Below are 23,332 nucleotides of genomic sequence, written 5' to 3'. Positions count from 1 at the left end.
TAACTGAGGTGGAGTTGGCGGCCTGGAGGTTGGGACAGATCTTTCGGATATGCCCCACCCTCTTGCATGCATGGCACCACGTCCTATCCAAGGCCCAGTAGGCCGTCCCCTGGAACTGAATAGCAGAATGGCCTCCGTGACCTTCTCCCATACTAACTGCATGAATAGCTGGTTGCAGAAGGAGTAGACATGTTGGAGGCTACCTTCCCGAAAACTGAGTGGGACTGGGGTGATCCCTGACCTCACCTTCCCCAGATGGTGCACGTGGGAGAGGAAGAGCTCATCGGAAATAAATGGCGGGATGTCTGATAGAATTACACACTCTGCAGTGACCTCTAGATAATCCACTGGCAGGAAAGTCGCGCCTACAGTGAGCCCCCTGTTCAGGACCAGGGCCACATCCCGCTCGGTCTTCAGGGAAAACACTTCCTTCCTGTACATCTTTGAGCTGTGACAATGGCCGAGGGGCCGACAACCTCGGCCATTGCCTTAATGAAAGCCTCAATAGTCATGGTTGAGTCAATTAGTCCATGTTTTGATGCCAAGATTTTGAATGGTGACGGGGCTACAAGAGCGGCTGCAGTAGCTGCTGCAGTACAGGAAGGCCCCACCACCAGAGAGGACTGTGAAGCCATGGGGTAGAAGAGTCGCACCCACAGGTGAATAATATAGAGTTGAGAGAGAAAAAAAAAATTGTCCCACAAATACTTTGCTGGGGGTTATGGCAAGGGCCGAGAGGCTGAAAGAGAGGAAGGCCAGGAGGAATCAGTCTCTTTGCAGAATTTACTTCAAGGCAGTCCTTTCGCTGCTCTTCCAGTTGGTGGTGGTTGGGGGGGGGGTGGTTTCAATGTCTTCACCCGGGACAGCTGTAAGCTGCTCAGGCACACTTTGCTTCCAGTGTTGAGGGAAAACAGAAAAGAGAAAATCACTTCACCTGGGCAGCTCCAGCTATCCCAGGCTCGGTCGTTGGGTGTGGAGGGAGCTCCTATTCAACACTGTTAAACACAGGAGCTCCCTGTTTAAACGAAACAGCCCCACCCAAGGTCCTCAGGTCTCTTCTTTCCCCCTCCCCACAACAATCAATGAAAGGACTTCAAAAAGCCAAACTCACAAGAGCTGTCAGTTCTTTTGGCCTCTTGTTTCCCTTTTTCTGGAATAGGGATAGATGGAAAAACCATGCTTTCAGCCTCAGCCTTTCTCCATGCAGCAGTCACACAGTCTTCATCTTCCAGCCTCCAGCCACAGTCAGCTGAACCTGATTATCCATTGAGCAGTCCTCAATCAGGCAGCAGTAAAACCCAATGCTGGACCTGTCCTGGGAACGTTTGATTAGGACAGAGTAGAGGAAGCTTTACTCGGTATCCAACACGGTTTCTTTTTTTAATCTGTATCTAACCCATTTTTAAAATTTTGCTTAAGGGGGCCTTTATTCCCCAGGCCCCCTTTATACGAGTCCTGGGAGTGTTTGATGGGACAGTGTAGAGGGAGCTTTACTCTGTATCTAACCGTGTTGTTCCTGTCTCCGTTTCCAGGAGAACCCGTACATGTGCAACAACGAGTATAACGCTCGCACGCCCGAGCTCGCACACCCGCCCGAGCTCATGCTGGATGACGAGGGGCGGATTCCCAACACCTTTTGGCAAAGTGTCTCCTGGACGAGTTTCCCCGAGCCCCTCCTGGTCAACATCACTCTGTCCTGGGGCAAGAGCATCAAGCTGACTGAGGACATCGGCATCACCTTCGAGTCAGGCCGGCCGGAGCAGATGGTCCTGGAGAAGTCTCTGGACCATGGCCAGAATTGGCAGCACTACCAGTTCTATGCAGCCGACTGCCTCAACTCCTTCGGGATGGAGTCGAGAAGGGCCCGGGATCTGAGGCCGGCCTCGGTGCTGGACATCATCTGTACAGAGGAGTACTCCAGGGGCTATGTGTGGGAGGTGGACAAGATGGTCCGCTTTGAGATCCAGGAGCGTTTCGTCCTGTTCGGGGGGGCCCCGTCTCCACGACATGGCCTCACTGTATGGCCAGCTGGACACTGCCAAGGATCTGAGGGACTTCTTTACCCTGACCGACCTGCGACTCAGGCTGCTCTGGCCGGCCACTGGGCCCATCAGTGTTGACACACTCAACCTCTCCAAATACTTCTACGCCATCTCCAACCTGGACATCCACAGGCGGTGAGAGCTCCTCAACCCTTCTGGCCAGCGTCACTGATCCCACACTTCACATCCAGGCAGCACTGGGTCAGGATCAACATCTGGAAGGGGGGCACGATCAGGGTCAACATGTGGAGTCACTCTGTCAGGGTCAAAATTTAAAGTCACTCTATCAGGGCCAATATCTGGCGATCACTCCACTCTGTCGGAGATTCCCGGAGGGTGAGATCTCCTCACTGTCTCTGCTCAGACTCACTGATGTGAGCACTCGGTAACTGGTGAGGTTTTACAGTGATAGATCGGGTTCCCTCCCTCGGCCCACTCAGCACTGTCAGCTGCCCCTGTGTGAACTGTGAAAGCTTTCCTGAATGTCTCTGTGATAGTCTGTACAGAGCAGCACTGTGACAGCTCACCCTGTCTCTGGTGATGGGCTTGTTAGTGAGCTTTCAGAGTCCTGCTGGCTGGCTCACCATGAGGGAGCCATTTCCTGCTCAGTGTTCAGCCAATCGAGCCGCACGGAGCGAGCAGAATCTGTCCCGTTACTCTCAACACTGCCGACCTCTAGTCTCATCAGGATTCAGAGAATCAGACAGCAGAGAAGGAGGCCATTCAGCCCATCGTGTCTGTGCTGGCTCTTTGAAAAAGCTGTTCAATTAGTCCCATTTCCCTGCTCTTTCCCGATAACCCTGTAAATTTTCCCCTTGTAGTATTGAATGTTATTATTGGATCTTCCAGTGCCCTTTCAGGCAGGACATTCCAGATCACAACAATAAAATTCTCCTCATCTCCCCCTCTGGTTCTTTTACCAAATCCCTTCAATCTGTGTCTCTCTGGTCACCGACCCTCCTGCCACTGGAAACAGTTTCTCCTTATTTACTCGATCAAAGCTGCTGATGATTTAATGAATGATTCTGACTGAACACTTCCTTCCTGTTCAATCTATATTCAGTCTCAATCTGTGAGTTCTCATTCACCCATCACACAATCTCCGGGACTCGGAGCCATTACCTCATTATTCTACACTCAGCTTCTGGGAGACTCACTCGAGCTTTTAGTCCAGGAGAATCTTCAGACACTAATTAGAGAACAGGAGCAGGAAAATGTTTACGCTGCCGTTCATTTGACTCCAAGGAACTGTCCGCGTTTTGCTTAGTTTCGTAAAAATTTCCCAGAACTGTGAATTTGCAAACTGTGCAACGTCCAATCTGCAGATTTTGAAGCTTCTCCTTCGCAGTGAGTTAAACAGCGGCTCGATGTTGTTAATACAGAGTCAGCGAGAGCAGTGTTCTCATGCTTCACGGCAGAGAGACGGGTCCAACACTTTAGGCCTTTCCAAATCACACTTACTAAGCAACAACAACTTGTATTTATATAACACCTTTAACATAGTAAAACATCCCAAACTGCTTCAAAGGAGAGTAAATCTGATAAAATATAACACCGGGGGAAATAAGGAGATATTAGAACAGGTGACAAAAAGCTTGGTCATGGAGGTTGGTTTTAAGGAGTGTTTTAAAGGAGGAGAGAGAGGGAGAGAGACGGAGGGGTTTAGGGAGGGAATTCCAGAGCTTTGGGCCCAGGCAGCTGAAGGCACGACCGCCATCGCTGGAGTGTTGGATTCACAGTCGATGTTAGTGATGCGATTGTGTCCGTTAGAATATTTAAAAAAACTTTCACCAGCAGGTTGTCCCTGACTTCAGTCCCGAACCTGCCTTTTCCCAGTCTGTGTCTGTGTCCCTATCTATCCAGCTAATTCCAAATCCCACACTCTGCTTCCTCTCTCTATCCTGAATCACTGATATCCACTCCTGTCAGTTTTCCTGTCACATTTCCTGGAGATTTCTGTTGAAAAGGAGAGTTGTTTGTTCTGTAAACCACACTCATTCTATCACTGAATGTTACTCATTCACCTGATTTGAAGCTGGAATTCCCGGTGAGCTAACACTGGAATCAGTGGGGAGAAAAATGTTGGAGTTTCCAGAGCTCAGCTGGTAAAGGGGGAGCAGAGTTCCTGAGCGGAGAGTCCGCTGTCTAACAGAGCTGATCAGGTTATTTTAAACCAGCTTGTTGTTGTTTGTTACCAGGTGTAAGTGTAATCTTCACACCAACAACTGTATCTTGGAGAAGGGGAAGCTGAGTTGTGAGTGTGAACACAACACAACGGGGCCGGACTGTGGGAGATGTAAGAAAGGTTTTCAAGGCCGACGGTGGAGAGCGGGCTCGTACCTCCCAATCCCCAAAGGGACAGCCAATGTCTGTGAGTAACGAGCGCTTCTCCGGCCCGGCCCAGTGCCGGTGAAAGATTCACTTCATATTTCATTCTCATCGTAACTCCCGGAAACGCATCGATTCCAAAATACAACCCAATGGATGTTTGTGAATGTGTTAATGTGTAAACAGAGACTCACACTGGGAGATTGTACAGATACAGAATCAGAGAATCAGACAGCACAGAAGGAGGACATTCGGCCCGTCGTGCCTGTGTCGGCTCTTTGAAAGATCTATTCAATTAATCCCACTCTCCTGCTCTTTCCCCAGAGCCCTGTAAATTCATCCTTTTCAAGTATTTACTCAATTCCCTTTTGAAAGTTATTATTCATTCTGCTTCCATTGCCCTTTCAGGCAGAACATTCCAGATCACAATAACTGTGGAAGCAGAGTCTTTGAATATTCTTAAAGCAGAGGCAGGCAGATTCTTGATAAGCAAGGGGGTGGAATGTTATCGGAGGTAGATGGAAATGTGGAATAATCAGTTCAGCCTTTAACTTATTGAATGGCGAATCAGGCTTGAAGGGCCAAGTGGCCTATTCCTGCTCCTAATTTGTATGTTCCTAACAGCACTGTGGGTGTACCTACCCTACATGACTGCAGCAGTTCAAGAAGGCAGCTCACCACCACTTTCTCAAGAGCAATTAGGGATGGGCAATAAATACTGGCCTTGTCAGTGACGCTCACATCTCGTGAAAGAATAGAAAAAAAGTCCTATATCCTCATATAATAAAAGCAAAATACTACGGATGCTGGAAATCTGAAACAAAAACAAGAAATGCTGGATTCACTCAGCAGGTCTGGCAGCATCTGTGGAAAGAGAAGCAGAGTTAACGTTTCGGGTCAGTGACCCTTCTTCGGAACTGACAAATATTAGAAAAGTTACAGATTATAAACAAGTGAGGTGGGGGTTGGGCAAGAGATAACAAAGGAGAAGGTGCAGATTGGACCAGGCCACATAGCTGACCAAAAGGTCACGGAGCAAAGGCAAACAATATGTTAATGGTGTTTTGAAAGACAAAGCATTAGTACAGATCAGGTGTGAATATACTGAATATAGAACATCAGCAAGTGCAAACCTGAAGAAAAACAACCTGAAAAAAACAGTGGGTAAGCAAACTGAACAAACTAAGATGAAATGAAATAAATGCAAAAAATGTAAAAAGGAATGCAAAAAAAAGGAAGAAAAAATAACTAAAAATGACTAAAAATGAAAGTAAAGTGGGGGGCTGTCATGCTCTGAAATTATTGAACTCAATGTTCAGTCCGGCAGGCTGTAGTGTGCCTAATCGGTAGATGAGATGCTGTTCCTCGAGCTTGCGTTGATGTTCACTGGAACACTGCAGCAATCCCAGGACAGAGATGTGAGCATGAGAGCAGGGGGGAGTGTTGAAATGGCAAGCAACCGGAAGCTCAGGGTCCTGCTTGCGGACTGAGCGGAGATGTTCCGCAAAGCGGTCGCCCAGTCTGCGCTTGGTCTCCCCAATGTAGAGGAGACCACACTGTGAGCAGCGAATACAGTATATTACATTGAAAGAAGTACAAGTAAATCGCTGCTTCACCTGAAAGGAGTGTTTGGGGCCTGGGATAGTGAGGAGAGAGGAGGTAAATGGGCAGGTATTACACCTCCTGCGATTGCAAGGGAAGGTGCCCTGGGACGGGGACGAGGTGGTGGGGGTAATGGAGGAGTGGACCAGGGTGTCGCGGAGGGAACGATCCCTTCGGAATGCTGACAGGGGAAGGGAGGGGAAGATGCGACTGGTAGTGGCATCACGCTGGAGGTGGCGAAAATGGCGGAGGATGATCCTTTGGATATGGAGGCTGGTGGGATGAAAAGTGAGGACAAGGGGAACCCTGTCACGGTTCTGGGAGGGAGGGGAAGGGGTGAGGGTAGAGGTGCGGGGAATGGGTCGGACACGGTTGAGGGCCCTGTCAACCACAGTGGGGGGAAATCCTCGGTTGAGGAAAAAGGAGGTCATATCAGAAGCACCGTCATGGAAGGTAGCATCATCAGAGCAGATGCGTCGGAGACGGAGAAACTGGGAGAATGGAATGGAGTCCTTACAGGAGGTATGGTGTGAAGAAGTGTAGTCGAGGTAGCTGTGGGAGTCAGTGGGCTTATAATGGATATTGGTAGACAACCTATCCCCAGAGATGGAGACAGAGAAGTCGAGGAAGGGAAGGGAAGTGTCAGAGATGGACCATGTAGAGGTGAGAGAAGGGTGGAAATTGGAAGCAAAGTTGATAAAGTTTTCGAGTTCGGGGCGGGAGCAGGAAACGGCACCGATACAGTCATCAATGTACCGGAAAAAGAGTTGGGGGAGGGGGCCTGAGTAGGACTGGAAGAAAGAATGCTCGACATATCCCACAAAAAGACAGGCATAACTAGGACCCATGCGGGTACCCATAGCGACACCTTTTACTTGAAGGAAGTGCGTGGAGTTGAAGGAGAAGTTGTTCAATGTGAGAACAAGTTCAGCCAGGCGGAGGAGGGTGGTGGTGGATGGGGACTGGTTGGGCCTCTGTTCCAGGAAGAAGCGGAGAGCCCTCAAACCATCCTGGTGGGGGATGGAGGTGTAGAGCGATTGGACGTCCATAGTGAAGAGGAGGCGGTTGGGACCAGGAAACTGGAAATTGTCAAAATGACGTAGGGCGTCAGAAGAGTCACGGATGTAGGTGGGAAGAGACTGGACCAGCGGAGAAAAGATAGAGTCTAGATAGGAAGAAATAAGTTCAGTTGGGCAGGAGCAGGCTGACACAATGGGTCTGCCGGGACAGTCCCGTTTGTGGATTTTGGGAAGGAGATAGAAGCGGGCTGTCCGGGGTTGCGGGACTATGAGGTTGGAAGCTGTAGAGGGAAGATCTCCAGAGGAGATGAGGTCAGTGACAGTCCTTTGGACGGCGGCTTGATGTTCGGTGGTGGGGTCATGGTCCAGAGGGAGGTAGGAAGAGGTGTCTGTGAGTTGGCGTTGAGCTTCTGCAAGGTAGAGGTCGGTACGCCATACAACAACAGCACCACCCTTGTCTGCAGGTTTGATGACATACCTGCCCAAACCAGGTCAGCGTCTCCTCATTCCTGATGTCATCTGCATTTTCTACTTTCACACTCCGATCAGCACATTAACATTCCAAAACCAATATTGACTAAAACAACATGGCAGCCTTGGTACTTAACTATTTTGTGTTAATTCTACCCACATCTGGCTCTCTGAGACTGTGTAGGTGTTTATCTTTTAGTTCTCACACAGCAGCCTGTCTGTTTTCATGCTCTGTAAGATTTCTGCTGAAGTTTACCTTTTTACAATTTGGTCAATGAAGGCTCAAATCACAATTCCCATCGTCACCTCTCAGCCACTTTTATAGAGTGTATTACAAGCAGGAATTTAAAAAAATGTTCACTATAAGATTCAATATGAAATTAATGAAGTGTCCAGCCAGTCGTAGTGTTTAACTGAGCTTCATTAATTCGCAAGCAATCCCGATGTAGGGATTTCCCAGGATTTTTATACATCCCAAAGTATCCATCTTCACAAACTGACCCCGCTTCCAAACTGACCCATCCCAAACCGACCCCTCAGCCCAAACTGACCCCTCAGCCCAAACTGACCCCTGATTCCAAACCGACCCCTCATCCCATATTGACCCATTACTCCCAAATTGACCCATCACTCCCAAACTGACCCCTCATCACTAACTGACCCCTGATCACAAACTGACCTCTCATCCTTCATCCCTAACTGACCTCTCACCCCAAACTGACCCATCATCCCAAACTGATCTATCTTCCAAAGCAACCCTGTGATCCAAACTGACCCATCACTCCCAAACTGACCTATCACTCCCAAGCTGACCTTCACCCCAAACCAACCCTTAATTCCAAACTGACCCTTCACCCCAACTGATCCCTTACCCCAGACAAACCCATCACTCCCAAACTGACTCTACAACCCAAACAGTCCCATCACCACAATCTAGCCCATAAGCCCAAACTGAAACCTTATCCCGAATGGAATGAATTTCGGGCTGCTCTTGTGCTTTATACAGGTTTGAAGCCTGAGCTTCGAGTAAGCCTGGCCTTGTAATGTGACACAAACACGTTAACCATGGGTCCCCAATCTCTCAGAGTAAATTAAAGTCATCAAAGTGAATCTGTGGAGAAGCTTGTTATAGTTGCATAGTAATGCTTCTGTTTCTGGACAGTACAATTATTTGATGGGTTAGTGATAAGCATGGTGGTTATTTTAAGTTATTTTGATCCATGGTGGCCACTTTAAATGTGATCCATCCCTGACGGGCATTTTCAGTGATATTTGATGGAGACGCGAGCCAATATAAGTACAATGCACTGCAGACAGGGGCTCTGACCCTTATGATTGATATCTTCTTTGGCCTCCTTATCTCGAGAGACAATGGGTAAGCGCCTGGAGGTGGTCAGTGGTGTGTGGAGCAGCGCCTGGAGTGGCTATAAAGGCCAATTCTAGAGTGACAGGCTCTTCCACAGGTGCTGCAGAAAAATTTGTTTGTCAGGGCTGTTACACAGTTGGCTCTCCCCTTGCACCTCTGTCTTTTTTCCTGCCAACTGCTAAGTCTCTTTGACTCGCCACACTTTAGCCCTGCCTTTATGGCTGCCCGCCAGCTCTGGCGAACGCTGGCAACTGACTCCCACGACTTGTGATCAATGTCACAGGACTTCATGTCGCGTTTGCAGACGTCTTTAAAGCGGAGACATGGACGGCCGGTGGGTCTGATACCAGTGGCGAGCTCACTGTACAATGTGTCTTTGGGGATCCTGCCGTCTTCCATGCGGCTCACATGGCCAAGCCATCTCAAGCGCCGCTGACGCAGTAGTGTGTATAAGCTGGGGATGTTGGCCGCCCCGAGTACTTCTGTGTTGGAGATACGGTCCTGCCACCTGATGCCAAGTATTCCCCAGAGGCAGCGAAGATGGAATGAATTGAGACGTCGCTCTTGGCTGACATACGTTGTCCAGGCCTCGCTGCCATATAGCAAGATACTGAGGACACAGGCTTGATACACTCGGACTTTTGTGTTCTGTGTCAGTGCGCCATTTTCCCACACTCTCTTGGTCAGTCTGGACATAGCAGTGGAAGCCTTTCCCATGCGCTTGTTGATTTCTGCATCTAGAGACAGGTTACTGGTGATAGTTGAGCCTAGGTAGGTGAACTCTTGAACCACTTCCAGAGGGTGGTCGCAAATATTGATGGATGGAGCATTTCTGACGTCCTGCCCCATGATAATCGTTTTCTTGAGGTTGATGGTTAGGCCAAATTCATTGCAGGCAGCCGCAAACCTGTCGATGAGACTCTGCAGGCACTCTTCAGTGTGAGATGTTAAAGCAGCATTGTCAGCAAAGAGGAGTTCCCTGATGAGGACTTTCCGTACTTTGGACTTCGCTCTTAGATGGGAAAGGTTGAACAACCTGCCCCCTGATCTTGTGTGGAGGAAAATTCCGTCTTCAGAGGACTTGAACGCGTGTGAGAGCAGCAGGGAGAAGAAAATCCCAAACAGTGTCGGTGCGAAAACACAGCCCTGTTTCACGCCACTCAGGTTAGGAAAGGGGTCTGATGAGGTGCCGCCATGTTGAAGTGTGCCTTTCATATTGTCATGGAATGAGGTGATGATACTTAGTAGCTTTGTTGGACATCCAATCTTTTCTAGTAGTCTGAAGAGACAACGTCTGGTGACGAGGTCAAAGGCTTTGGTGAGATCAATGAAAGCAATGTAGAGGGGCATCTGTTGTTCACGGCATTTCTCCTGTATCTGACGAAGGGAGAACAGCATGTCAGCGGTAGATCTCTCTGCACGAAAGCCACACTGTGCCTCAGGGTAGACGCGCTCAGCCAGCTTCTGGAGCCTGTTTAGAGCGACTCGAGCAAAGACTTACCCCACTATACTGAGCAGGGAGATTCCACGGTAGTTGTTGCAGTCACGCGGTCACCTTTGTTTTTATAGAGGGTGATGATATTGGCATCGCGCATGTCCTGGGGTACTGCTCCCTCGTCCCAGCACAGGCATAGCAGTTCATGTAGTGCTGAGAGTATAACAGGCTTGGCACTCTTGATTATTTCAGGGGTAATGCCGTCCTTCCCAGGGGCTTTTCCGCTGGCTGGAGAATCAATGGCATCACTGAGTTCCGATTTTCTTGGCTGTATGTGCAGCTCATCCATGACTGGTAGAGGCTGGGCTGCATTGAGGGCAGTCTCAGTGACAACATTCTCCCTGGAGTCCAGTTCTAGGTAGTGCTCAACCCAGCGGTCCATTTGTTTGCGTTGGTCAGTGATTATGTCCCCTGATTTAGATTTGAGGGCGGTGATCTTCTTGATGGTTGGCCCAAAAGCTCTCTTAATGCCATCGTACATTCTTCTGATGTTTACGGTGTCTGAGGCCAGCTGAATATGACTGCATAGGTATTGCCAGTAGTCATTTGCACAGCGCCTGGCTGTTCTTTGTGCAGTGCTTCTGGCTGCTTTAAGTGCTAAGGATGGTAACTCGCTGGGGGCTTTCTTGTAGTTCAGCAGTGCAATACGCTATGACAGGTTCCAGCTCTTCATTATGAGATTGAAACCAGTCTGCATTTCTCTTCGCACTTTTGCCGTAGGTGGTCAAAGCTGACTCATAGATGGCGTCTCTGATGTGGGCCCACTTGGTCTCAGCATCCCCTGTGGGAGTGTTTTGAAGGGCTGTTACAAGTGAATTTAGAAATTTTTGTAACTGCTGTGGGTGAGAAATTCTGCTCGTGTTGATGCACGGGTGGCCCTTCTGCTTGGAATGATGCAACTTCTTTGGTTTGAGTCTAACCTTGCTGCACACCAGGGAGTGTTCGGTGTCACAGTCCGCACTGTGGAAGCTGCATATGATTTGAACACTGTTTGAGGAGGCTCGCCATGTGACGATGAGGTCTAGCTGGTGCCAACGACATGATCTTGGGTGCCTCCATGAAACCTGGTGACAGGGTTTAGTGTGAAAGAACGAGTTGGTGATGCAGAGGTTATGATAGGTACACAAATCAAGCAGTCTCTGCCGGTTCTCATTCATCCTTCCAACGCCATAGCGCCCAAGGCAGGAGGGCCATGAGTCATGGTCGGCCCCAACCCTGGCATTAAAGCCCCCCAGCAGGAACAGGTGTTCGGTGTTGGGGATGCTGCTAATGATGTTATGGAGTTCCTCATAGAACTTGTCTTTAGCTTCAGGTGGGGAGCAGAGTGTTGGAGCATAGATGTTGAGTAGGTGTACGGGACCAGAGGTGGTGAGCAGTCGGATGGACAGTATGTGTTCCGAGCCATTTGAGGGAGGCTCTATCATGCTGAGCAAGGAGTTTCTGATGGCGAAGCCCACTCCATGCTGTCTTGGTTCTTCAGGATCCCTGCCCTGCCAGAAGAAGGTGTAGTCTTGCTCTGCTCGAGATCCACTCGCAGGGATGCGTGTCTCCTGAAGTGCTGCAATGTCTACATTGAGTCTACTGAGCTCGTTGTTAATGATGGCGGTCTTCCGAGATTCGTTGATTTATGTAAGGTCTTCCGATAGGCCAGGACACATAGTTCTGACGTTCCAGCTTGCAAAGCGAAGGGCTGGTACCAACTCCATCTTTATCTGTACCAACTCCATCTTCCCTACTCGGGTTGGTATTTGTGGGTTGAACCAAAATGTACTGTTGCTCACTGGACAAGTCCGGTTATGTCCATACTGGTACTCCTTCGCTGTGGTGGTTAAGCAATATCTCCCCTTTCCCATATAGGTTACATGGGTTAGTCCTGACAATGCTTTCCTAGCTTCCCTGGTGCAATTTACAGTGGTATTAAATCCACATTTTGATTCTGCCATTTTATATATATATGATGAGGACATTTGATCACCTGGTTTTCCAGACTACACTTAGACAATGGACAATGTTGTTCCAATTACCGCTTTTCCAATTTCCACAACATTTCCATAACATAGGGTAATATATCATCGTATGTTATGTAATCTTTTCCCCTCATCACTCTTATATTTTCTACTTTCTATAATTGCATCCCTAACTTATCTCTCAGAATTACAGGTATTCCCAACACTACTCCAATACTCATAGATCCTGTATTTACACATTCCTGACCTTTCCATACTTTAAGTTTTCTGATTTGGCACCTGGTAATTTTATCATTTGTGTAACTAGCTAAGTCCTCCAACTGGGTGTCAGTGATCCAAACTGGCACCTGTCCTGCATCAATTTGCCTCAAATTTTCTCGAATTTATTCTAACATTCACAAACTGTATGTACTGCAAACACTTTCATTATTTGGAACGATATCATTAACAGTATGAGCATGACCTTTTAGTACTCTCATCAGTCCTGTAATTAGTTCAGTTGCTCTGCATGTAATAAATCACATTTTCTTCCATTCCCGGTATCTCTTTGCATACCAGGTGGTTTTTATTTTGGAGTCTGTCATTTGCTGTTGACTTTATATATCTTCATTTGGGACCTTCCATCGGCCCTTCCCTTTTACCATTACTTTGTCTCCCACAACAGGCACCTTTGTCTGTTCCTCTATCGTGTTTCTATAGAACCTCCTGCCTCACCTTGTGCAGTTGTCTGCACAGCTCCTTCACAAATCACCCTTCCTCTCATGGGTCCTACTTCCTTACTACCTGCTATGACATACCTTGGCAGTCTCATCACCCTTCCTGTCACCGTATTCATCAAGTCCTTTCCTACTTTAGCTACACCACTCTGTCCCTTTTGTTCCTTTTTCAAAATATCCTTTACTCGCTGACTGAGAGTTCTAACATTCTGGTCCACATTTTCCAAATCTATAGTATTGACAATTGAAGTTCCCTTATTAAGGACTGTGGCTGCGTCATTCACTAAACTATGTTTATGTCTCTTTCCCTTTATATTCCCTCATTACCAAATTCCTGTCTCAACAATTGTTACAGTAATACCTTGTACAACTCTTGGGTCTCCTCAGGGCACCAGTCAGGTAGCTGGATATCTGAGAAAATCAATATTACCGGTACCAACTCAAGCTTTACATTATCATATACAATTTTATTAGTTTTTATTATCGCAAGTCCATTTTCTAGTCCTGTAGTCAAGACCGGGCAAGGGAGACCAGTCACTTGTGGCTGTTGGGTCATAACCTTACTCGTCGGTAATTCGAATGTGGGGTTAACCGTGGGGTTGGTGCTTCTTGTCTGTTTAATCTCACAACCTGAAATAGGAACTGTCCTTTTTTTATCTTCGAGCTTTAATATCTTGCGCTAGGGGGAGTTCGAGGATTGTCTGCAATTAAATTTTTTAAATTCTCAAAGCTGCTGGGATAAGAGATTCAGCTACTTTAAGAATTTTAAAACCCAATTGCTGAATCTCTTGCTGTGGCATCAGTTCTCATGTGGCCTTGGAACCTGCCATCACCTGCTTAAAAAGAATCCATTGTGGCTCTGCCCCTGAGCCCAATGGGTTAATTTGTCCAATTCTGTCTATTTATTTAGAAATGTAAAATGTAACAATGTCCAATATGTATAAATTTGACTCTCAGCGATGCAAAAAAACTGCAACGAGTTAAGTTCTTTGTTTGTCTCCAAGGGGGCGGAGCAAAACATTCTCAGCTTCGTCACTTTACGAAACCTTTCTTTTCTGATCGAAAAAAACTATCCATTTAAAAAAAATTTTTTTCAATCCTTTTGGTATCCTTAGGATTTAAAAACAACAAAATCATGTGTAACATTTTCAATTTCAAAGGAAAGCATCTCCATCAGGAAAGACAGCATTTTTAGATTAAACCCCAATTGTTTCCAAATTTTTTAATATCTTTTGTAAGAGGTTCCTAATCCAAGGATTTTTACAACAAAGATGATTCCAATTCCAATTCACTGCAATAATATTTAAAAATCAAAACTGCCGATGTTATATGAACGAGTCTTGTGTCCGGAACTTAAGACTCCTCCAAAACATGACATAATAAACTTGAAAGTTCATTGTTGCAACAAATGAAATTTCCAGTTCTTCAACTTAAACAGGTCAATTAACCTTAACAGTATTAATTCAATTCAGACTTATTAACTTATTAACTACACACAACAGAACAGAATAGCACGTGCTTATTTTAAAAGATAGGTAAATTACGTCATTTTCTTGCTCTTTCTTCAGGTGCCTTTTTCAAACGACTGTAATAAAACCAAAAACTAAAGAAAAAGTTATTTATCCTTTCTTTCCCTTAAAACAATATAACAGTCAATAAAACATGTCTTCAAATTTAGACTGTAAAATAAAACAATAGCAGAGTTTCCAATTAAAACAATGTTCCAAACCCCAAATTAGATTTCTGCCAGACATCTTCAGACCTTCAAGGCTGAAGCTTATCCCTCAGAAAATTGTTCATTGCCTTTTCACAGTTGCAAAACTAATTAAAAATAAAACTTTAACTTAAAAAATATAATTCAATTTTATATCCCATTCCTGGGTGCACAACACTAAATAGAAATGAACAAACTCAACAATCACTTTTCACACTCATTCAATTCCAAACAACGTAATGGACTCATGCTTTCAACATTAAAGCCAGACAACAAAGAGTTAATGACAGTCAGTTCTACAGAACACAATCTGTACAGAACACAAGCTGTTCTTCCCAGATATTCAATTCATTCGCAGAAGCTGCCGACATTCTCACAGTCGAATCAAAGACACAATTACTTGTTTTTACTCTAAAACATACCTATCTTTAAAACACATATCTACCATGGCGCTTCTGCGTCTCCTTCGAGGGGGCAAACGGACATGGGTTGCCTTTCTCCAGAGGACATGGATTACTCGTCCCCGGGGGCAACCCTTCCTTCTTGGAAGCCGTTGAGTCCATTATTACTTCTACTTTCTCAAAACCTTCTAATTTTACGAGTTCTTTTCTATGGAGTAAACAACATTAACACAAACAAAAGACGAACCACACACAAGGAGACGAACAGGCGCAGTTAATGTTAAATTCTCAAGGTCAGCTAACCGGCTCACCCCTGTCTCCTCAGGTCAACGATATTTTCGTTCTCCAACTCTTGTCACCCGTGTCTTTCTCTAGGGCCAGATCAGCGGGTGTACTCAGGAGCCCCGAAAATGTACCTGTTGGGTCAATTTGGTAGTTTAGTTACAGCCCCAGTCATCTCTGTCCCATATCTTGTCACCGCATTTTACTCACTTCCCATGTGTGAGATTTAGCTTCGTATACTCAACGGGATCAGGTATTCGGCCCAGCCGACTATGCCAGATTCCGAAATTTACTGGATTTTCCACTTATCTTCTTTTCAACTTCCCTTCGCTTACTCACTTCCCATGTGTGAGATTTAACTTACTCAATTTTAGACCTTTTCTGATCAGGTTTCAGCCAATTCTTCCTTGACCCCTCTAGTCCCCCTCTCCCAGTTTTCTGGCCTTCACGTGGGGCCCAGTCGCTTTCTTAATTCCGGCTCAGCTGGGTGATTGAGACACTAGGGTCGCAGAAAAGTTGACTTACCCCTGATCCTGTCAATTATTTCTTCACTAGGTTCTTTTGGATCCCGTGAACTCAGGGATCCTGCCGACTACGCCAAACTATTGGAGAAAAATCCAGATTATGCCTAATTGTTGAACAAATTCTCCGGACTCAGATGTTGAGAACAAACACTTTATTGCATGATATCATGGGGTAGCACACCTTACCTAAAGGCGGTCCAGTGCTACTCCCAAAGAGCTACAGATCGCCGTGGACTTATATAGTATAAAAGAGGCAGAGCTAACAGTTTCACAATTAGATAAGCACCTACAAGACAATCACAAGACCATCTACGTGACGGTGCACCATGCAGAGTCCATTATCAGTAAAGTGTTAGTTTCAACAATAACAAGCCATTTCCTTAATTCAATGCCCACTCCAGACACCATATCTGGCCGTAACGTCTGATTGTGGCTAGCTGCTCTGTCTACAATTTATGACCGTTGGTTGTGGTTAGATTAGCTACAAGCTGTGTCCTGTTTTTCTGTTTCTACAAAGTTAAGTAATAATTAGCAAAGCTCAGCAAAATTTCTCCAACACCATCACACTCCTGACTTGTGCCTTGTAGATTGTGGACAGGTTTTGGGGAGTCAGGAGGTGAGTTACTCGCCTCAGGATTCCTAGCATCTGACCTGCTCTTGTAGCCACAGTATTTATATGGCTACTGCAGTTCAGTTTTCAGTCAATGGTAGCCCCTAGGATGTTGATAGTGGGGGATTCAGCGATGGTAATGCCGTTGAATGTCAAGGGGAGATGGTTAGATTCTCTCTTGTTGGAGATGGTCATTGCCTGACACTTGTGTGGCGCAAATGTTACTTGCCACTTTGTCAGCCCAAGCCTGGATATTGTCCAGGTCTTGCTGCATTTCCACACAGACTGCTTCAGTATCTGAGGAGTTGCGAATGGTGCTGAACATTGCGCAATCATCAGCGACCATCCCCACTTCTGACCTTATGATTGAAGCAAGGTCATTGATGAAGCAGATGAAGATGGTTGGGCCTGGGACACTGCCCTGAGGAACTCCTGCAGTGATGTCCTGGAGCTCAGATGATTGACCTCCAACAACCACAACCATCTTCCTTTGCGCTAGGTATGACTCCAGGCAGCGGAGGTTTTCCCCCTGATACCCATTGACCTCAGTTTTGCGAGGGCTCCTTGATGCCATACTCGGTCAAATGCTGCCTTGATGTCAAGGGCAGTCACTCTCACTGCACCTCTTGAGTTCAGCTCGTTTGTCCATGTTTGAACCAAGGCTGTAATGAGGTCAGGAGCTGAGTGGCCCTGCCCGAACCCAAACTGAGCATCACTGATCAGGTTGTTGCTAAGCAAGTGCCGCTTGATGGTACTGTACTGATGATTGAGAGTAGGCTAATGGGGCGGTAGTTGGCCGGGTTGGACTTGTCCTGCTTTTTGTCCACAGGACATACCTGGGCAATTTTCCACATTGCAGGGTAGATGCCAGTGTTGTAGCTGTACTGGAACAGCTTGGCCAGGGGCGCAGCAAGTTCTGGAGCACAGGTCTTCAGTACTATTGCCGGAATGTTGTCAGGCCCCATAGCTTTTGCATTATCCAGTGCCTTCAGTTGTTTCTTGATATCACGTGGAGTGAATTGAATTGGCTGAAGTTTGGCATCTGTGATGCTGGGGACTTCAGGAGGAGGCTGAGATGGGTCATCAACTCGGCACTTCTGGCTGAAGATTGTTGCAAATGCTTCAGCCTTATCTTTCGCATTGATGTGCTGGGCTCCCCCATCATTGAGGATGGGGATATTAGTGGAGCCATCTCCTCCAGTTAGTTGTATAATTGTCTACCACCACTCACGGCTGGATGTGGCAGGACTGCAGAGCTTCGATCTGATCCGTTGGTTATGGGATCGCTTAGCTCTGTCTATCGCATGCTGCTTACGCAGTTTGGCATGCAAGTAGTCCTGGGTTGTAGCTTCACCAGGTTGACACCTCATTTTGCGGTATGCCTGGTGCTGCTCCTGGCATGCCTTCCTGCACTCTTCATTAACCAGGGTTGGTCTCCTGGCTTCATGGTAGAGTGGGGGATATGCTGGGCCATGAGGTTACAGATTGTGGTTGAGTACAATTCTGCTGCTGCTGATGGCCCACAGCGCCTCATGGATGCCCAGTTTTGCATTGCTAGATCCGTTCGAAATCTATCCCATTCAGCACGGTGATAGTGCCACACAACACGATGGACGGTATCCTCAATGTGAAGGCGGGACTTCGTCTCCACAAGGACTGTGCGGTGGTCACTCCTACAAATACTGTCATGGAAAGATGCATCTGCGGCTGGCAGATTGGTGAGGACGAGGTCGAATATGTTGTTCCCTCGTGTTGGTTCACCCACCACCTGCCGCAGACCCAGTCTAGCAACCATGTCCTTTAGGACTCGGCCAGCTCGGTCAGTAGTGGTGCTACCGAGCCACTCATGGTGATGGACATTGAAGTCCCCCACCCAGAGTACATTTTGTGCCCTTGCCACCCTCAGTGCTTCCTCCAAGTGGTGTTCAACATGGTGGAGTACTGAGTCATCAGCTGAGGGAGGGCGGTAGGTGGTAATCAGTAGGAGGTTACCTTGCCCATATTTGACCTGATGCCATGAGACTTCATGAGGTCCGGAGTCGATGTTGAGGACTGCCAGGGCAACTCCCTCCCTACTGTATGCCTCTGTACCACCACCTCTGCTGGGTCTGTCCTGCCGGTGGGACAGGACGTACCCGGGGATGGTGCTGGCAGTGTCTGGAACATTGTCTGTTAGGTATGATTCTGTGAGTACGACTATGTCAGGCTGTTGCTTGACTAGTCTGTGGAACAGCTCTCTCAACTTTTGCAGAAGCCCCCAGATGTTAGTAAGGAGGACTTTGCAGGGTCGACAGGGCTGGGTTTGCCGTTGTCGTTTCCGGTGCCTAGGTCGATGCCGGGTGGTCTGTCTGGTTTCATTCCTTTTTATAGACTTTGTAGCGGTTAGTTACAACTGAGTGGCTTGCTGGGCCATTTCAGAGGGCATGTAAGAGTTAACCACATTGCTGTGGGTCTGGAGTCACATGTAGGCCAGACCAGGTAAGGACAGCAGGTTTCCTTCCCTAAAGGACATTAGTGAACCAGATGGATTTTTACAACAATTGACAATGGTTTCATGGCCATCATTAGACTAGCTTTTAATTCCAGATTTTTTAAATTAAGTTCAAATTCCACCTTCTGCTGTGGTGGGATTTGAACCCATGTCCCCAGAGGAATACCCTGGGTCTCTGGGTTACTAGTCCAGTGATAATACCACTACGCCACCACCTACCCAATCAGTGATATTATGGTAGTGGCTTTATGTTAAATCACAGAATCACAGAATTGTTACAGTGCAGAAGAAGGCCATTCAGCCCATCATGTCCGCACTGGCTCTCTGAAAGAGCAACTCCCTCAGTTCCATTCCCCTGCCTTCTCCCCATAACCCTTCACATTCTTCCTTTTCATATAACTATCTAATTCCCTTTTGAATGCTTTAGTTGAACCTTCATCCACCATGTTCTCAGGCAGCACATTCCAGACCTTAACCACTTGCTCTGTGAAAAAAAATTTCCATGTCACTTTTCCTTATCTTACCAAAAACTTTAAATCTGTGCCCTCACAGTCTCAATCCTTTCACGACTGGGAACAGTTTGAATACCTCGATCAAATCACCTCTCAGCCTTCTCTTCTCCAAGGAAAACAGTCCTAACTTCTCCAATCTATCTTCATAACTGAAATTCCTCATCCCTGGAACCGTTCTCTTGAATCTCTTCTGTACTCTTTCCAATGCACTCATGTCTTTCCTCAAGTGCGGCACACAGAATTGGCGCAATACTCCAGCTGAGGCTGAACAAGTCTTATACAAGTCTTATACAAGTTCAACATAACTTGCTTGCTCCATGGTGAATATTTTAAATGATATACACACCATCTGTTTTCAGGGATATGCATGGCAGACATAGTAAGTGGTATGCATGATAGACATTTTAAGGGATATTGGCGGCACTTGTTTTAAGCAATATGCGTGGCAGACATTTTACTTTTGGTCATAAATATGTTGTGATAGTAAGTGTTGGATTGAATGGGGTTAACTAAACCTGTTTGTTCAGTGACTGTAATTGATGTCAGTCTCCATGGGTCCTAATTGCGTCACAGGAGGATTTCTCCCTTCTATTAATAAGGGACTGCTTTCAATGTGTCATCCCATTGTGTCAGCAGGAGCATTACCTCCAGCACTAACAGGAATCTAAGGCTGCAGAGAGAGGAACCAGATGGATGAGAGGGAGATATATGAATACTTCATTAAAGTAGAAGCAATTTACTATCCTCTCCTTGCTGCTGTTGTTGTTCCTAATAAGTCTTCATATTCAGCTGTTACTTTGATACACTGTGTTTCACTGCATTATATTTCTCTTCATTTTAAGTGATGTTGCTTTAATTTTCCTTAATTTGATTATGACACAGTAACACATTTATCATTCTGAGATCAATGAATGGCACATCCTCTCTCTCAATGTCTCTCACACTTGATGTACGATCCCATAGGAGATCAACAAATCAAAGGAACCAAATTTACTGAACAACACCAATTAATAAAAACAAATTGACAAGATTTCATTTTTATAACCTTTACTCTAATAATCAAACCAAAATCAACATAAAATAAACATGAATTAACAGACAAATCTTAATCAATGTACATTTTCCAAATTGCACATTAACTATCAGATACAACAAAGATAGATCTCAAGGATTCACTGGACAGTTCACGCAGCATATATGGCACAAATTACAGCCACAAAGCCCTTCAAAGTTCTGAACTCCTTCAGAGGTAGATCACAAAATCCTGTCTTCCAGAATGCAGTCACCGATTTTCATCCAACAGCGATTCCCCTGCAATCCCAAATGCCACGGAGACAGTATCCATCTAAACCGATATACTATTCCTGAAACTCGTTATGTCCATTCACATCAGCCTTGATGGCTTAGCTCCACCCGTATTACATTTTACCTTAAGTAACTGAAAACAGCTGCAAAAACTTGTATTTCCTTTGGCCAACTCCCAGATTCAGCTTCCACTCTTGGCAGCTTACCTGCAAAACAGCAATCCTGTAATCAGAGCTTGGATATTTCTACTCACATGCCTCTGGCCAAAGGACTCTGTTTCATAATATGGTTCCAACAATTTCTGTCTCTCCAGCACCGTAAAGTTTTTCATTTCTCTTTTAAGTTATGGACTGTCTCAAAAAAAACAAGCTTTGAAACCAGAGTTGTGCACCTAACAGAATTCAACACATTATCTGTTCAGAGAACAGCCGACATATGCTCCTCCACTGGTCTAACAAATGGCAGACTCCAGCACATTCTTCAGATTAAAATGTTCTTTTGGTCTCCAGCACAGTTTAATTTCAGAAATCAGATTCTGATCAATACAGATATTTATACTGAATTTTAGAAACCTGTCTGGATAGATCACAGGCAGTTTTACAAAAATTTTCCTGCAATGACTCAAAATTCAACTCCAGACATCCAGCTCACTTTCCATCATCTCCTGATTCACATAAATGTTTATTTTTTCTAGTTGGTTTAATATTAGATGAAGTGTAAGTTATCTTCCAAAATAAAGTTGACTCATTTGATTAATTTTTCAGTGGATTCATTTCCAATCATTGTTCTGAAATAATTGAATTCGGGGCTGCCTGTCACAGGTGAGGGAATCTCTCTGTCAGTCCAACACTTCACATTCAAAACAAAAGTAAAACACAGTGACTGCTGCAAATCTGAAATAAAAGCAGAAAATGCTGGAAATACATAGCAGGTCTGGCTGCATCTGTGGAGAGAGAAACAGAGTTAATGTTTCAGGTCGATGACCCCTTGTCAGAACTGGGAGTGCTTCATGATGTTAAAGTGTTTAAGGCAGGCAGGGAAAGGAGGGAGCGGAGGATTATGATCAACATTGAGTTCAACAATTTCAGTATCACCTTTTTATCATTTAATCTCTCCTTCCTTCCACCGTATAACAGACTGTCCCTTTTGTTATTTCAGGTACAATCATTTCAATATGTCACTGGATACAGGAACACATTGGCAAATGTCATTCAGTCCTCAATCAAATTGGTAACTTTGCTGCCAGCCTGATGTATAATTTCTCTGTTTATTTCCTTTCCTCACAGTTAACTTAGTGATGATTGTGATCCTGTCTCGCCGAAAATGTGGTCTCTCTAAATGTGTCACTTGCTACCTGGTGACCATGGCAATGGTGGATCTACTGGTCATTATCCTTGACCTGATATTGAGGCATATTCTGATTGTTTATCACGAACAGTTTCTTTTCCTGAAGTCCATCCTATGTGTAATATCCATGCCATCCTGGTTTATGCAGACACAGACTTTTCTGTCTGGTTCACTGTCACTTTTACTTTTGATCAATTTGTGGCTATTTGCTGCCAGAAGCTGAAAAGTAAGTACTGCACTGAGAAAACAGCAACTGTAGTTCTGGGAACAGTGACTGTGCTGAGCTATTTAAAGAACATCACCTGGTATTTTATATTGACTGGTCAGTATTGGCTGCTGAACGTTTCCGGTTTTGTTCTGTAACAATAGATGTACAAGAATCTCGTGTCTGGGTAACAATTGAGTTCCTCCATCAAATCCGAACCCCATGTGTCCCATTTGTTTTGATTCTGCTGCTCAATGCTTTAACCGTCAGACACATTTTAGTGAAGATCAGAGAATGCAGGAGACTCCGAGCTCACAGCAGTGGGGAGAGTCACAGGGACCCAGAGATGGGAGCCAAAGGAAATCCACCATTTCACTGTTGTTTCTCTCAGGGAATTTCACACTGTTATGGTCAGTGTTTATAATACATTCTATATGGAACAGAATGTGGGTTTCGGGGTATAATTCTATATTACTACATCGTTTTGTATGAGAAATGGGCTTCATGCTGCAGCTCCTGAGTTGCTGCACTAACACTTGTATTTATGCTGTGACCCAGAGTAAGTTCAGCGAGCAGTTGAAGAATGTGGGAAAATATCCCTTTACATTAATTGTAAAATTCAGTAAATGATGAGAGGAAGTGACAAATTTCCAACATCAGATCTCAATGTTGCCTCATTTCAATTAACTCTTTCGCAGCGGGTCAGCAATATAGTTCTTTCATGCTATGGTCAGAATCTGTAACAAGTGCTCTTATATAAAATGGCCTCCAGACATATCACTTAAAATGTCAACAGCATGCTTATCACTCAAATTCAGCCTCACCAACATTAGTTACAATTGCCACCTCAGATGGCACTTAAAATGGACACAGCAAATAGCACTTAAAATGACGATGGTGCACATTATGTACCATGACTCAGTGTGCAGCACTCT

At 45.7% G+C, this 23,332-nt stretch overlaps 1 pseudogene; it reads left to right on the top strand.

The window, feature by feature from the left end:
* The first annotated feature begins 456 nt into the window (after nucleotides 1–456).
* On the top strand, nucleotides 457–23,027 carry LOC137345787 (netrin-G1-like; annotated as a pseudogene).
* Nucleotides 23,028–23,332: the final 305 nt, after the last annotated feature.

Source organism: Heterodontus francisci, chromosome 29 (genome assembly GCF_036365525.1).
Source record: "Heterodontus francisci isolate sHetFra1 chromosome 29, sHetFra1.hap1, whole genome shotgun sequence".
In the NCBI taxonomy this organism is placed as follows: domain Eukaryota; kingdom Metazoa; phylum Chordata; class Chondrichthyes; order Heterodontiformes; family Heterodontidae; genus Heterodontus; species Heterodontus francisci.
The sequence above is the reverse complement of the archived record's forward strand: the minus strand, read 5'-3'. Positions and strand labels throughout refer to the sequence as shown.